The 15,729-nt window shown below is 39.2% G+C and overlaps 1 protein-coding gene across 1 annotated transcript in view; it reads left to right on the top strand.

The window, feature by feature from the left end:
• Positions 1-14,061: 14,061 nt before the first annotated feature.
• Gucy1a1 (guanylate cyclase 1 soluble subunit alpha 1) overlaps positions 14,062-15,729 on the top strand; it is a 54,108-nt gene continuing 52,440 nt past the window's right edge. The window contains exon 1 of the mRNA XM_021158175.2: positions 14,062-14,317. The gene's annotated coding sequence lies outside the window, so the exon portion shown is untranslated. The remainder of the gene's footprint in view (positions 14,318-15,729) is intronic.

Below are 15,729 nucleotides of genomic sequence, written 5' to 3'. Positions count from 1 at the left end.
TTACCTGTCTGTCCATGATGCTGACAGGTTTCTTGGGATGCAGACATAGCTATGGTACAGAAAATGGAGTGCAGGTAATAGTGAGTATTTACTTTATAATAGAAAGTAAAATTTAGCAATTAATATATTTATTGGGTTTTAAAGTAAAACCCAAAACCCTTAATATGATTTTAATTATTTAATATTTTATATTAGCCAAGGCTTTCCACAAAAACAGAACTAGTAAAGCTTTTGTATATTATATGTTAACAGTTTCCAATAATAATAATAATAACAATAATAATAACAATAATGATAATAACACTTAAAATAATGCTTCATTGGTTGTATAGGCATTCCTTCGCTCAGTCAGTTTGGTACAAGAAATTTCACCATCATGTTCCTATTTATTTGACGATAATTTTTTCTTAAAATTATGGATCTGTGTAAGAACTGAATCACTAGGAAAACAGTGATCTTTTCAATAAAAATGTAAACTAAGTTGTTTCTGTTTCCTGAAAAGATTAGACATGATCAGAGTTGTGTGGACTCAGGTTATTTCTGTTTTCTATATAAAGTTCATAATGACAGGATGATTTCCCTGGGCTGAAGTTATAATGATTACTTTGTTTATGACACGAAAAGCCTCTAAATTAAAAAAAAAAAACATTGAACAATGTAGATACATAAAAATGATTCAGTTTTAGCTAGTTATTCTATACTGTGTTAAACTTAGACTTCTCAAATATATGAATCTAGAACCTTAGAATATTACCTGATTAGAACAAGAAATTTTTCTTTTGTCGCCCAAGCAAGGATCTGGAGAGAAACGTTCAAGGATTAGGGGCCCATAAAATCAACGATGAGAGTTTTTGCAGGAACTTAAAAGGGGTCATGGTGGCAAAGGAGGAAACTTCTCAAGCAAGGGGATAAAGAGATGAAATGATGGGGTGAGAAGCTTCCTAGGTTTCAGCAACACCCACAAGCCTTTAGGAGAAGACAGCTTCCACATACCTGGACCACATGTTCCAGTGCCCTGAGAGAAAAACATATTGTTGTTTTAAGCCACCAGATTTGTGACAATTTGTTACAGTTGTCTTAGAAATTTGGACAACTCTTTGGAGATGTGTGAACAATCCAATGGTTCATAGGTTTAAGTTTCTTCAGCATCTCTTATTTAATGTCATAAAATATGAATCAGGGAGTCATTGCCAAGGAAAGACCTCCAGACATTTACTTTGCTTTCATTTTAAATTACGAGGAGATAAAAATAAAGTGTTTTTAAATGGAGAATTTCAATTATCTTCAAGCTACTTCTCATTGGATTTAGTTTATTCCAACAAGATTAATTCTGGTCTCAGTATGACTCAGCTTTGCCATCAGGAAAGCCCAAGTATATGTATCATCCTTACATTTCTCATTTTAGACTACAATGAGTTAACAGTGCCTCTTTCTGATATACTCCTATCCGGTGATCTGGAACATCATTGTATTCAACCACCATGAGCTCAATGCCAAGCATTACACAAGTTTTTTACAGGAGTCTGGGTACTCACATAGGTGCTGTGGCATTTTCTGACCACATAAAGAGATTAGACACATTCAGGGTGGTATGGTGATAAACTACATAAAATATAGACTAACAGGATGATTTCATAGGGCTGGAGATGATGTAATGAATAATATTTTTGGTATATAACAATTGGGAAGTTAGTGAATATTTAAAAAGCTAAGTTGGGACCATTCCTGACATTAACAGAAACTATTTTTTTCTTATAGCATTTAAAATAGAAGTAGAAGATGGATTTTCTTAGAATTGGGAACAAAACACCCATGGAAGGAGTTACAGAGACAAAGTTTGGAGCTGTGACGAAAGGATGGACCATCTAGAGACTGCCATATCCAGGGATCCATCCCATAATCAGCTTCCAAATGCTGACACCATTGCATACACTAGCAAGATTTTGCTGAAAGGACCCAGATATAGCTGTCTCTTGTGAGACTATGCCGGGGCCTAGCAAACACAGAAGTAGATGCTCACAGTCAGCTAGTGGATGGAACACAGGGCTCCCAATGGAGGAGCTGGAGAAAGTACCCAAGGAGTTAAAGGGATCTGCAACCCTATAGTTGGAACAACATTATGAACTAACCAGTACTCCGGAGCTCTTGACTCTAGCTGCATATGTATCAAAAGATGGCCTAGTGGGCCATCACTGGAAAGAGAGGCCCATTGGACATGCAAACTTTATATGCCCCAATACAGGGGAATTCCAGGGCCAAAAGAGTGGGAATGGGTGGGTAGGGAAGTGGGGGGGCGATATGGGGGATTTTGGGATAGCATTGGAAATGTAATTGAGGAAAATACGTAATAAAAATGTTAAAAATTAAAAAAACATCATTCAAATGTTTATATAATGACTCAGCTTATTATGAAACTTAAATAACTTCATTTTACACAGTAATCTGATAAAGTCAGTGTTAAAGACTTAAAAATGAAGATTATGCTATAATAATGATAAAACTAATACAGAATTATAAATTTCACTTTAATTAGACCTTACCAAATTTCAGTTAATACATGTGCTTGTTCTGTTACTAGTGGATTGTTTGGAAAATAAAGCAAATTCTAAACTTATTTCTTGAATAGACTAATAGTTGTCATAATAATTTGACACTTTTCTGCTGAGCACTGTACTTTAAAATACTGTTGACCACTCCAACTTTCAAATTTCTAATTTCCACCTCCGTGGTAACAGTTTATACTTCTATTTTTTATTAGATATTTTTTTCATTTACATTTCAAATGTTATTCCCAAAGCTCCCTATACCCTCCCCTTACCCTGCTCTCCAGCCCACCCACTCCTGCTTCCTGGCGTTCCCCTGTACTGGGGCACATGATCTTCGCAAGACCAAGGGTCTCTCCTCCCATTGATGGCTGACTAGCCATCCTCTGCTACATATGCAACTAGAGACACAGCTCTGGGGGTTACTGGTAAGTTCATATTGCTGTTCCACCTATAAGGTAGCAGACCCCTTCAGCTCCTTTGGTACTTTCTCTAGCTCCTCCATTGGGGGCCCTGTGTTCCATCCAATAGATAACAAAGAGCATCCACTTCTGTATTTGCCAGACACTGGCATAGCCTCACAAGAGAAAGCTATATCAGGGTCCTGTCATCAAAATTTTGCTGGCATATGCAATAGTGCCTGGGTTTGGTGGTTGTATATGGGATGGGTCCCTGAGTGGGGCAATCTCTGGAAGGTCCTTCCTTCTGTCGCACCTCTGAACTTTTTCTCTGTAACTCCTCCCATGGGTATTTTGTTCCCCATTCTAAGAAGGAGCAAAGTATCCACACTTTGGTCTTCCTTCTTCTCGAGTTTCCTGTGTTTTGCAAATTGTATCTTGGGTAGTTTAAGTTTTGGGGCTAATATCCGTTTATCAGTGAGTGCATATCATGAGTATTCTTTTGTGATTGGGTTACCTCACTCAGGATGATATCTTCCAGATCCACCCATTTGTCAAAGAATTTCATGAATTCATTGTTTTTAATTGCTGAGTAAAAAAAAATATATTAAAAAGTCTTTAATTCATAGATTCTTGACTCTCTGTGGGACCCCAAAGTACCTAGGGACCACTTCACTTTCATCATTTGTACCATGGTATTCTAATTATTTTCAAATTTCTTTTTCTTTCCTAGACTGTAAACACTTAGGGAACAGTGACTATGTTATGTCTCGTTTTCTTAAGTAAATCACAATAAAACATAATGTTAAGGATTGGAGCATGCCATTGATGTTATAAGTTCATCTCATTACAAATAGGTTAAATGTTTGAATATGTAAAGCTAATAAGTGGACCTGAAATATGATTGAATAAATAAATGTTCAGACAAATATTGATTCTTATACTTGGACCTCAGAAAAAGAGCTGAACAGAGCTTTCTCCATAACCTGTACTCCACCTCATACACTGTTCTCAATCCAGTGCCATTTTTTTTGTGCCTAAATGCCTTAATTTTCTCAAACCTAATCAACTTAAATGAACAAGTTTATTAAGTGAACGAACATACTGCGTGGACAAGTTGTGTAAAGACAAATATTTGCATCATTTATGGTGATGAATTTGCTCTCCAGCTTTGTAGCTGTCTGATTCTGTTATGAATTCAGGAACACACCCACAATGCATAGCAGAATGGATGTCTCCAGAATCCCTTGCCAACCAGAGACTGAATTTGGATTCTGATTTCATGGAAAACTTAGATAGCAGAGCAAAAAGGAAAAACTGTCCTCTCTAGCCAGAGCTGTGACCAGCAGGGACAAAGGATCTGGAGCCTTCTACCACCATTTTATAAAGCAGCAAGCTCATCTCACCAATAACATTTCTTCTCATTCCTGAGCTCCCCGCCAGCTCCCCCACCCCTGTCCATACTTCTTCCTGTCCAAATTGCATAAAATGGTTTCTGATTTACTGGTGGAAAGTCCGAGTGTTTGTCAGAACAATGTAAGTAACTTATAACAGAAATTTAGAGGAACAATGCACTAAGTAGCTGCAGCTCATTAAAAAGCTGTCTCTCCCCTGCCCCTCCCTTCTTAACTGTGCTCCCACCAACTCTCCCCCTCAGCTTAATCTTTCCTCCATGTATGTTTTCATCTGATATTGCATACACTTCTCTACATTTTTAAACTCTCTGTGATACTATATTGGGAGAACCCCTGCAACAATGGTCCTTACTGTATTGTTCCTAAGCTTCCATAACTGTGCTTAGATGCAATGGTTATTCAACTAAAGCGTGAGAGCAAATTCCCTATCTGTTCATGGACACGTGTTTTCCTTGTCTTCATGTTTTAATGCATGGGTTAATAAGAAGAAGGGTTGAGAACTTACAAGTATGGAAAGAAAGATCCATTTGTCTGTTCATTGTCCTGCTGTGCTCACTATAATGCAGACGGTCTTTAGACTGAAAAGAAGAATGATCAACACAGAGCTGCATACTATTTTCTTTCTTGTTTTCTTTGTAGAGTTCCTTGTGATCTATGTGCCATGTTATCTTAAGGTGAATTTGATGATGAGGTTCCTAATGTTGATATAAGGAGTAACTTTTCTCAGCATATAAACAAATTCCAAATAAATAGGAGGGGGTTTACCTGTTAAATATCAACCAAGAGCAAAGAACATAAACATAAGGTGGCCCCGAAATTTTAGAGCCAAAGTCTGGCCTCTGGTAGCCCCTTATTAACAAGCTAAGCTCACCTTCTCTCTTTAATATCATTAAAGAGACAAGAAAGAGTGAAAACAGATGGGGAGAGATATAGTCAATGTGGCCACACTTGGAAGAGGAACTTCTGTTTACTTTTGGTGATGCTGATGACATTGACTTGAGCTTTTGTTAAAGAAAGGGCAAGCAGATTTGTAACTATTTGTCCTTACCCAGGTGTGGTCTATCTCTGGTTTTCACAGCTCCTGTCTCTCCTTCAAGATAATCTCATAAGTTTTCGGAACTCCGTGGAGTCTGTTCCTTGGATGCAAGTATTTTTCCTGGCTGCCACCTTCAGCAGGTCCCTTTCCTTTCTAGGGAAATTCTGATTCTTCTGTCCATTGTTTCAATAGTCTGATAGCTGAAGAGAGGAGTGTAAGGGTCTTTTTAAAATGTCTCTTATTAAACAGTGGCAGTTACCAAAGCTTAAATTATATAGAGTTGTGACAGCAGTGATGACAAAACCCAGAAAAAAGTTAATGTCACCCAGAGGAGAAAGAGAATTCAGCATCCAGTACCCATGTTTAATAAAAACCACCTAGCATAAGTATTTAATAAAATACAAGAAGCACATAAGAGTTACTTTCCATGAAACTGATGTAATTACACCTCTAGAAAATACTTACCAAGCCATCTGCACAATAACATTTATGCCTACAAAACACCTTGTTCCCTAAAATTCCAAGTTCTTGGAAACAAAACAACAACAACAAAAAATTAAAAGGCATTCAGGCAAAACCATTTATTGGCAATTTTTCATGTTTGTACTTGTATGTTTTGTGTCATATTTAGTTTTTAGCTTGTCTTAGACTGTCTTTAGTAAACAGAAATTCTGAAATTAAATTTTGGCACAGTTCATCAGTCTAATTCCTTCGCCTATAAGAAATTTCCTGCTTACTCAGATAAATGAAGATGTGCTTCATATATACAATGGACTTTCACTCTGCTGTAAGAGAAATGAGCTTATAAAATTTATAATAAAATGGATGGGTCTGCAGAGTAGTAGCAAAGTAGTACATTAAGTAAGGTCACCTAGACTCACAAAGACAAAACCTGCATATCTGTCTGTCTATCTATCTATCTATCTATCTATCTATCTATCTATCTATCTCCTAACTTTAAAATTGTATGTCTTACTTACTTACTTTTCTATTGTCTCGAAGAGACAGCATGACCAAATCAACGTACATAAGAGTTATTCAACTTAGAGTTTCAGAGAGCCCATGACCATCATGGCAGAGTGGAAAACAGGGCAGCAGACAGGCAAGCATGGCACTGGAGCAGTAGTCCAGAGATTGCATACCAAGAGATTACATACCAAGAGACAGAAAGGCTGTGACATAAAGGGGAGAGGAAGAGGGAGACTGGGAATAGTGTCAGATGTAGAAGCCTCAAAGCCTACCCCCAGTAACACACTTACATAAGAAAGCCATACTTCCCAATCCTTCCCAAACAGCTCTATCAACTGGAGACCAAGCATTCAGATATATGAGTCCATGGGAACCATTATCATTCAGAACACCACTGTTAGGAGCGGAGCAAATGAGAATGATTAATTATAGGCTATAAAAATAAATAGCAAATGATATGAGAGCAAGAAGTGTTGAGAAAGGAGTATGGGGTGCACTACAGGTCGTTTGTGGCATTAAACCAGAAAAGAAGATTCTGGGTATAGGAGGGTGTAAGGATGAGGGGGAAGAGGTGAGGAAAAGAAAAAGAGGAAACAAATGTGTTTGAAAGACTCTGTGATGGAGCCCAATTCTTTCTATGATAATGAAACTACTTTAAAGTAAATGAAAACTATTGTCTATTTTCTGTTCCTTTTACTCACTGTTGCCCTACACTGTGGTTTTCTGTTAGAAATTCTCTTTCTCTACCACAGGTTCTTCAAAGCCTTCAAGAATCATTGTGGTTGTATTTTATTTTTATTTTTTTTTTTGCTCCTTTCTTGAACTTTTTTTGTTTTCTTTCGCCTTTACTTACATCTTTTAAGAAGACCGAAATGGTGGCAATTGCTTACAGATTTCCTAGTGTACATAATGTGCCTGCTTCTTGTTGTTTCTAACATTTGAATCTCTGGTTTAGTCATTTAAACAAAAAGTGTATGAGTAGAGTTTTAAAACTTCAGTTATTTCCCTGGCATGGATGGCATAGAATCCCAGGACTTTAGAGGCAGGAATGGAAGACCAGGAGTACAAAGTTATCTTTGGGCACATAATCAGTTGAGGCTGAGGACAGCCTGGACTACATGAAAGTCTACCTGAAGAAAAACTTTAAAAAGTTATTATGTGGAGTTTTTAGGCTAATGAGAGAATAAGTTATTGACCTGCATTCTGGAAAATCTCAGGTGCTGTCTCACAGAATATATTGCCTTCCTCTGAACCACTGTTCTCCCTTTGTATTCTTTATATATTTTATACCACTCTTTCTATTTTTATCTTGCTCTTTGTTTTAATGTGGGCTATTCATTTAGATCTAGTTCTGAGTGATAAATTAATATTATCTGCAATTTTTTATTTTATAGTTTAACTCCTAATATTTTATTTTTAATTATTGTACTTTTCTTCCCTGAATATTCTCTTTTATTCTAGTTTCAAACTGGCTAACGTTCATATTTTATTGCTTTCTTTATATACGTGGTGCATTTTATTTTTAAATATATTAAAATGATTACTTCATATCCTATTTTGTATAATGATATTGTGTGGCTATTTAACATTCCCAAAGTTCTCCAAGTGTCAAAGTCTTCGTTTCTGGCCTATAGTACTACAGGGAGATATAAAAAGTTTCAGTTTATAGGACCTGCTGAAAGGAAATGAGATAACTAACTATACATTCAGGCTTTTTCTGCTGTTAACTGAAGAATCATCCCGACTAGCTGCCCCTGCCTTGACTTAACCACAAAGGTAGACTTTCCTGTAGATTTTTTATTTTATTTTTATTTGTGCATCTCTGTGTCTGAAATGTATGTGTGTGGGTTTGTGTTAAGGACAGAAAGAGTGTTGAATCTCCTAGAGTTGGAGTAACAGGTTATATGCCACCCAGAGATGGCCCTGGAAATTGAACTTAGGTCCTCTGGAAGATCAGCAAGAGCTCTTAACTGCTAAGGCATCTCCCTAGGCCCTTATTTTGTAATTGTAAAACTAAGTAAATCCTTTTGTTCCCTAAGTTGCATTTTGTTGGTTACTCTATTACAGAAACACCAATAAAACTGGGACACCTTCTCATTGCATCTCATTCTCCTGAAACTCAACCTATAAAGCTTAGTTTTGAGTCTCCATCCGTATAGGTTTACCTTTCAAGTGGATTCCTTCAGTGAAGGTCTGTGTTTGCCTCTGCAGAACTCCTAGAGCTTTCTCAATACATGCTCACTTTACAATAAGAATTCTACCTGACATTTCCAAGCGACAGAACTGGTGTTAATCCAACACTGTGGAAGAACAGGCTGGAGGTCGGAAGCTGTCAAGAGTGAGATACTTCTCTCATGTTCTTTTCCAAGCCACAAAGACAAGGTATTTAGTGTGAAAATACTCACCCTGTCCCCTTGCTCCGTGTGGCTTTTACTGGTGTGCTCTGACTACCTTGGAGTGGCTAGTTGTATCTACTGTCTCTTCAGTCCTATCTCCCAGCCTGAGCTCACAAGGCCCAGAGATCTAAGGGATGTTGCCAGCTGGACCACTGACTCTACAGTGATATCTTTTATTTTTCTCACTGAGCCTAGTCTCAACTTGCTTCTAGACACACATTCATGTGAAATCTCAAAAGTGCATTTAGTTTTTAATCTGTGTTTTTAGTATTTACTTTGGGGAAGAATTTTGCTTTTTTTTTTTTATAAAGCAAAGAATCTTGTATTCTATTTAAAAGAGAGCAAAACAGACCTCTTTAAAGAAAAATATGGTAAGGAAGAGATTCGCTGAGATTCAATTTCCCTTAGGTGATATTTTCAGCTGTTTAAGCTAAGTGTTTCCTAAATAGGAGCATAGCAGTCATAACTGTCATTTTCATAAGATGAGATTCTAACAAGTCTTCCATTGCACAATTTGCAATTTTTTTAATGTCAAAATACAGCTCTCTTTCCTGTGATGCTAGACTCACTTTCTCTCTCAATCGTGGCACAGCATGTGCCTCTTGGTCCTATCGGTAAGACTACTTGGATGCTTCTCCAGTCTGAGACCCAAAGGACCCAACACCCCTGAAACACAGGTGTGATGATCAGAGACACATCATGATTTCTCAAGAAAAGTGAGACTGAAAAGCTGAATCAACATCTACCCATTTGGTATTTCTAAAAGATCCCAATTATCTCATTAGTGAAGATATGGTAAGTTGGTGAGCCCTCTGTGTGGGAATGATAAAAATCACTCTCTCTTACTCTTACAGTGCGTTTATAACAGCTATGTTATTTTTCTCAGACCACATATTATCACTCTAAAAGTACAATACAAATAAAAGAATAAAGGAAAACTCTTTCCTTGTACCATATTAAAACGAGAGGATTGTTAACTGACTAAAATATGCTCTCATTGTTCTGGACACTGTAGAAACATTTGCAAACTGGTCTTTCTACATCATCCTTTCTTTGCTGGATGGAACGGGATTTTCTGACTTTGGGATAATTATTTAAAGAGTAAGGAGGGATTCTTCCCCTTCTCTATTCCTATTATTCTTAGGTTTGGTCTTTTCCTAGTATCCCAGATTTACTGGATGTTTTGTATGATGTTTTGTGTCAGGAATTTTTTAGATTTAACATCTTTTGAACAATGTATCAGTTTGTTCTATCATAGTTTCAATACCGGAGATTCTTTCTTTGATTTCTTCTACTCTGATGATTGTGTCTATAGTAGTCCCTGTTCAATTACCTATATTTTCTATCTCCAGTTTATGTTTTCTTTGTTGCTTCTATTTCCATGTTCAGGTACTAAACAGTTTTATTCATTTCTTTCAACTCTTCCTTCCTTCCTTCCTTCCTTCCTTCATTCCTTCCTTCCTTCCTTCCTTCCTTCCTTCCTTCCTTCCTTTCTCTCTTGACTTCTTAAAAAGGGATTTATTTTCCTGGATCTCCTTATGGGATACAGATCTAAAGAGAGAATTTTCAACAGAGAAATCTCAAGGGGCTGAGAAGCACTTAAAGAAATGTTCAATATCCTTAGCCACCAGGGAAATGTAAATCAAAACTACTTTGAGATTTTATCTTACACCTGTCAGAATGACTAATATCAATAACACAAGTGACAGCTCATGCTAGCAAGGATCTGGAGCAAGGGGAACACTCGTCTGCTGCTAGTGGGAGTGCAAACTTGCATGGCCATTTTGGAGTCAACATATTGGTTTCCCGGAAATTGAAAATTTATCAACCTCAAAACCTATATATCCCATTCCTGGGCAACGTCCCAAAGGATGCTCTATCTTACCAAAAGCATACTTGCTCAACTATGTTCATAACAGAAACTGGAAACAAACTAGATATCTCTCAACCAAATAAAAATGGATAAAGAAGATGTACATTTGCTTAATTTTTTAACTCAGCTCTTAAAAAATTATGGCTTATAGGCAAATAGATAGAGCTATTTTAATAATCAAGCTCAGAGAAATTCATACTTAAAATTTTCAAATTTGAGGAAATGTATCCTTCTTTAAAAAGTGATGTACCCTTCTGAAAAGTGATAGTCTCTTAATACTGTGAATTTTCTTTTATTCTTCTGTTTTCCTTTTTAGAGTGCTTAGGATCAATCCTAACACCTTTCTTAGAAGTGCTAAGATAAATAATCTAGTAATGAGACATATCTTCATCTTAGAGCTGTGACTTTAAACTCTATTTCAATCCAGCTATTCAAAAACTGCACAAATAGCCAGTTCTACCACTAACAAGATTCTCAGGAGATTCAGTAACAGGAAGTTTGGGGTTGATTATGCATCTGATGTCCAGAAATAGAGGGTATAAAAAAATCCAACTCTCTAAACAGACATTTATTTAATCAACAATCTTTAAAATAAGTCTCTACAAGAAAGGAAGTCAGAATGGCAACTTTTACAAAATTTGAAAAACTGTGCTAACACATCATATCCTGAGCCTGTGCTCTCTAAGCAGTCTGATGCATGTGCTTAGAATGCTTTGCACAATTGCTTCAGTAAACTACTTTCCTCCCTCCCTCCTTCCATCCCTCCATTCCTCCCTTCTTCCTTTCACTCCTCTCTCCATTCCTGCATCCTCTCCCTCTCCCCTCTCCCACATTCCACTAACGTAAGTGTTCTCTTTGGCTCATAGATTGGAAGCAATCTTCCACAATTGGTTGGTCATGTTGTTTTGGATGAAGGCTGTACCTAAGAGTAGGAGCATGTGGCAGAAAAGCCCTGTTCATCTCATGGCCAGGAAGTGAGAGGGAAGTAAAGAGGCTGGGATTCTGCCTATCCCCTTGGAGGGCACCCACAGAGTGACCTAAATGCCTGCTTTGTATTATGCCCCTTCTACTGATGACTCTAGTATTTATAAACGGTACCACACTGGGGATCAGACCTTGACAAATGACCTTTAAGAGGATCCAACGTATATCTTATTCATTGAACCATTCTATTAGTCTATCACATTTTGATTCATGCTCCACACTGATCAATTAATAACTCAAGCTAATAGCAAGCAAAGAATAGCTAAGTTCAAATAAGGGGGAGTGCTGTCACTGTGACTCTGACCTGTGACAGAAAGTGGTCTTCTGTGTGCTCTTGCCCAAGAACCTCCTTGATATGATGGTTTTTCTGTCTTGAAAGTTAGTTAGCAAAATTACGTTTGTCAAGAAGCAGGTTCCCGGTGCCTACCTTAAAAAGATGATCTATCAAGCCCAACTGGGAACTTTTATTCTGATACTTTATAAGAACTCTTCAACATGACTTGCCTGCATGATCACTTTTCTCAGAACACTTGAATATGAACCCTGACTTTCCCACTTGCTCACTGTGTGATTTGGGGAATAATTAATATCTCTATATCTCAGCTTTTTAAAAAAGGTGATGTCATAATATAACTATGATTTTTAAGATAAATTGTACATATACAAATCTTTTGAATTAATCTATTTACAGCATATATAAATATTGCTTGGTTTCAATGATGCTTGCATGTAATTAACATCCTACAATTTTAGCTGGCATAATTCTTTTGACAATTAAAATGTTTGAGCCACAGTAGAAGAACCATTTGCTCATTATTTTGCTAATCTCTATGTTGAAAGCTGACACTGATTTCTTATTTACAAAATAGAAAAGTCAAGAGCATAGTGTATAATTCAGTGGTAGAGTACTTGGCTTGTGTATATGAGAACTTTTGATTGATCCTCAGCACCATAAAAATAAATAAGTGCTGGAGAGATAGACCAGTGGTTAAGATTGTTGTTATATGAGGACCCAGGTTTTCTTCCCAATGCCCACATAGTGGCTCACAACTATCTGTAACTCTAGGAGATCCAATGCCCTCGTTTGACCTCTGAGGACACCAAGTAAGCATGTGGTGCACATATGTAAGTGCAGGTAAAGATACTCACAAAATTTTAATAAATAATCTAGTTAAGAATAAATAAAATAAAACTGGAGTGGAGATAAGACTGAAATGTGTGTGTGTGTGTGTGTGTGTGTGTGTGTGTGTGTGAGAGAGAGAGAGAGAGAGAGAGAGAGAGAGAGAGAGCGAGAGAGAGCTTCACACATATACCAAAATCTATCTTCCAATGTTCAATTATTTTAGGGAGCCTGGAGTCCTTGTAAAAATGTAAGGGTAAGAGTGACCAGGCTAGAGGGGGAAAGCATTACAAGCAGTTCCTTCCATGTTATCCTCTTGCAAAACTGAAGGGCCCTTCAAGATCCCACACTGACACCATTCTTTCAGAAACATTTTATCTGTCAGAGGGATGCCCCCCGCCCCTCCTCTGAATGTTTCTGTTGTGTTTTATTTACTTTAAAACTGATAGGGCTGGCTGCTTTACATTGAGTCCCTTTGTTTTTGTTTCCTTTTGGGTCTTACGTTCATGGTCTGAGAATAGATTTCGTTTTTCCTACTGAACTAAGAGAAGTTCATGAATTGCTTGGGGAGTAAGAGAAGCTTTGGAAATAACAAGAAAATAACAACAGAACCCAAAATAGGACCAGCAAAGGACCTACGAGGTTTGGTTCCATCTTAAGGCCAAAGTTTCCCTGGTTCCTGTAGCTGTCTTTGCATTTCTGGCTAATTCTGTTTCTGTCTACTCCCATCCATCCTTTAGGACAATTCTTATGGTTGTTTTCACTGGACAAAACGTTTCTCATATGAGTGGAGCCTCCTCAGTGAGACCAGAGTCCATGATGAGTCAGAAAGTAGATATTTCAAGATAACTTTTTGTCTCAGACTTCTTGGACTTGGAGGATTAAAAAGACACCAGGAGTAACTGGACAGTGTGTGTGTGTGTGTGTGTGTGTGTGTGTGCATGTATGTGCCTGTGTGTACACATATGTGTATATGAACAATGATTTAAAAACAAAAGAACAGTTATGCACACACATGTATTAACAGCAAATAGGGCTGAGTGTAGTGAATCAAATAGAGGCAAGACCTTACTCAAAAAAAAAAAAAAATTCTGTGACCACAAAATTACCTTTGAAATGAGTAGGGTAGCCTCAAACCTAAAAGCCAGGCCACCAAAGCCACCAAAGCCACCCAAGGAGAAAGAAAGTTCCCCACCAGGGTTGGAGTTTCAGATTCAGGTAACTACAGTGGTTCTGCACCAGCTTGTACTAGAGAAAATGTTTTTGGTTTTAATGTGCCAATTTTTCCTAGAGTCTCTTTTTCTCTTCCTGTCCCCTTCCCTGCTATGTGTGTGTGTGTGTGTCTGCCTTTGGTGGTTTGGAGGATGGCGACTGGGCGGGAGCAGACTCAGTTCTCTAGCTGAGCCTGGGAGAAGTGGGAGGGACTCAGAAGCGGGTTTCTCACACACCGCCTTCTAGGCAGCCCTCCTCCAGTGCCTGCCAGCCGGACCCCAAGGCGAAGAGCGGCCGTGCACAGCCTGGGGAGCCAGCGGAGCGAAGACACCTGCGGCCCGATGCCCCTGGCCTCCCGTGATCGCATCATGGTGGGTTCCCTCAGCTGTTTGCTTTTTTACTGTTTGGGGACTAGAGAAGGGGACGAGGCACGGTACTGAGACGTGGGAAGAAGTCCTGTGTGGTAGGGAAGAGACAGACCAGAATTCTTTGGGTCATGGCAGGGAAAAACAAAGGCGAGAAGTGACTACAGCACAGTGGGAACCAGCTCTGGGGGTGGTTCGTGGGTCCCTCCGCGCCACTAGCGCAGGTTAACCATGATGTGCTCTGCGTGGCCTTGAGTGCCCTGGGTGAACCGGCTCGGGACCGACAGGTGCGACTCCAGTGTCACCTCTCAGTCCATCACCAGCGCCGCCGCCCTTCATCTGTGATCTAGTGCTGCTGTGCTCTGCTGGGTGGCAGCTCCAGGAGGTTGCGGTCCCCAGGTCTGGAAGCCACTAAGTAAGTGATAGCGGTGCCCTCCCTAGCCGGCCGGGATTCCCTGCGCATATGGCCCTCTACCGAGTCTTGGCTAAATTCTTTCCCACACCCTCCCCTGATCTCCTTCACCTCTGGGAAGCAAGATCACTGTTCCCACGCTGGGGAGAAGCGAGGAAGGGACTCTGGAGGGATAGCGGTCGGAGAGCAGCTCTGGCTGAGCTCTGTGGGCCCTCAGTGGGAACGTGCGAGGCGTGGGCTACTATCTCCCACACCGGGCCGCCAGCCCTGGGCAGCTGGGTGGCATCCTTCACTCGGGAGCAATTCAGGGACGCCAGGACCTAAGAGTCCAGCTTGTGGCCCCCATGCGGACTTTCCTCCGAGGATGGAGGAGCTGCTCAAAGCCCCAGAGTATACAAACTGCAAAGTTCCAGCCACTGCTGGGACCACAGCAAAGTGTGCCTGCACAAAGGGTGTGTGAGTCTGACTGCTTCTAAGCTGCTTTTCTCTTATTATTGACTGAGATACACTGGAAGGCAGTGGCCAGGCATCACAACATTCTGGGCCTATCTGAGTTGACAGCCTGTCCTGGGTCCACACTGTTATCTCTAAGTGAGTTTTGTGTGAGGGGCAGCATCCCAGTGTGGTCACATGATTCCAGGGTATGGGTTTCCTGAGCCTTTCTTTTGCTTTCTGGGAGTTGTTCCTTCGTTTTGCATTTAAAAAGCACTTTACATTTTCTGAGGTAAATCAAATGGCTGCCAGCTCACTCTCAGAAGTGATTAGATGCCTCTTGGTTTCCAACATATTATGTGGTTTAGAGGAAGATAAATTACCTACATTTAAATTATCATAATGTTTTTTTAGGGTCATAGGTTCCAAAATAATTCTTGTCTATATTTGGACTAGCACCAGGCTTAGTCGGAGCCCACTTCACCTTTTCTATTGCATGCTCTCGGAGACACTTAAAGATGAGCAGTTTTGAGTTTTTGTTCATAATGAAAGAAAGAGCAATCTGTTGTTTTTC

The sequence above is a fragment of the Mus caroli genome, chromosome 3 (assembly GCF_900094665.2).
Source record: "Mus caroli chromosome 3, CAROLI_EIJ_v1.1, whole genome shotgun sequence".
In the NCBI taxonomy this organism is placed as follows: Eukaryota; Metazoa; Chordata; class Mammalia; order Rodentia; family Muridae; genus Mus; species Mus caroli.
This window is presented reverse-complemented; position numbering and strand designations above follow the sequence as displayed.